The sequence below is a fragment of the Hipposideros armiger genome, unplaced genomic scaffold (genome assembly GCF_001890085.2).
Source record: "Hipposideros armiger isolate ML-2016 unplaced genomic scaffold, ASM189008v1 scaffold_217, whole genome shotgun sequence".
NCBI classification, from domain to species: domain Eukaryota; kingdom Metazoa; phylum Chordata; class Mammalia; order Chiroptera; family Hipposideridae; genus Hipposideros; species Hipposideros armiger.
In genome coordinates, this window is record NW_017731567.1 from 251,993 (window position 1) to 253,119 (window position 1,127).

The window sequence follows — 1,127 nt, forward strand, 5'->3', positions numbered from 1 at the left end:
AAAACATCTGGTGAGAGGAAACTGCCTTAAGGCTGTGGTGGCATTTCAGTGAGCCAGACAGAAAGGCATGCATGTGGGCTCAGGGGATCACTAGGGCTGCGATTGTGCAGGGCTCTGTAGGCTCTGGTAAAGAATTTTGACTTATTCACTTAGAACAGTACTCTTAAGGCTCATCCATGTTATAGCATGGCTAAATAATATTCCATTATATTATATACCACATTTTCTTTATCCATTCACCCATTGATAGACACTTAGATTGTATCTCAATACAATTGGGAAAAAACAAAATAATTTTAAATCTACTTTAAAAATTATAGAAACCTTTGAAACATTTTAGGTAGATTTTCGTTTACTTTTTATTTGACTCTGATAGCATTTAGGGAAAAGTGTGGAAAGTGTACAGAGGGCATGCAGGGAAACCATTAGGAGGCTATGGTGGCTGTCCAGGCAAGAAATGCTGGTGCTCTGGGGCTAGGGCAGCATCCATGGAGGTGGACAGAAGGGGTATGGTAGGTTAGGGTGAGAGAGGGTTAAGGGTAACACCCACGCTTTCTGATGTGAGCTACTGTATGAAAGGTGTGAGGGGTGTCTTTATTGAGAAATGAGACACCGGAGGAGGAAAAGGTTTGGGGTAGACAGAGAATACTAAGTTCATTTTCAGGCTTGTTAAATTGGAGGTGCCTGTGAGACATCCAAGTGAAGACAACAGATACTCGTACACAACTCGTGAACATATAAAGGTTTAGAGCTCAGAAAAGAGGTGTGGATGGAGAATAAATCTGATGTAGAAGGGATGGTGATTGCAGTCATGGAATGGATGAGTGGCATGGGAAAAGGTGCAGAGTAAGAAGAGAAGATGACCTACGACCATGCTGTAAGCAATATCAATATTTAAAAGTTAAATAGGGTAGGAGGGATAGGCCAAGAAGTCTAGGCAAGAATGGCAAGAAAGGCAGTAGGGAAATTGGGAAATGAAGAGTATGCTGTCACAGGACCAAGTAGAGGGAATTTTTAAGAAGAAAGGCATGAATGGGCCCAAGAGATATTTTTGGAATGAGGGAAATGTTCTAAAATTGGACTGTAGTGATGACTGCATGATTCTGTACATTTACTAAAAAGAACTG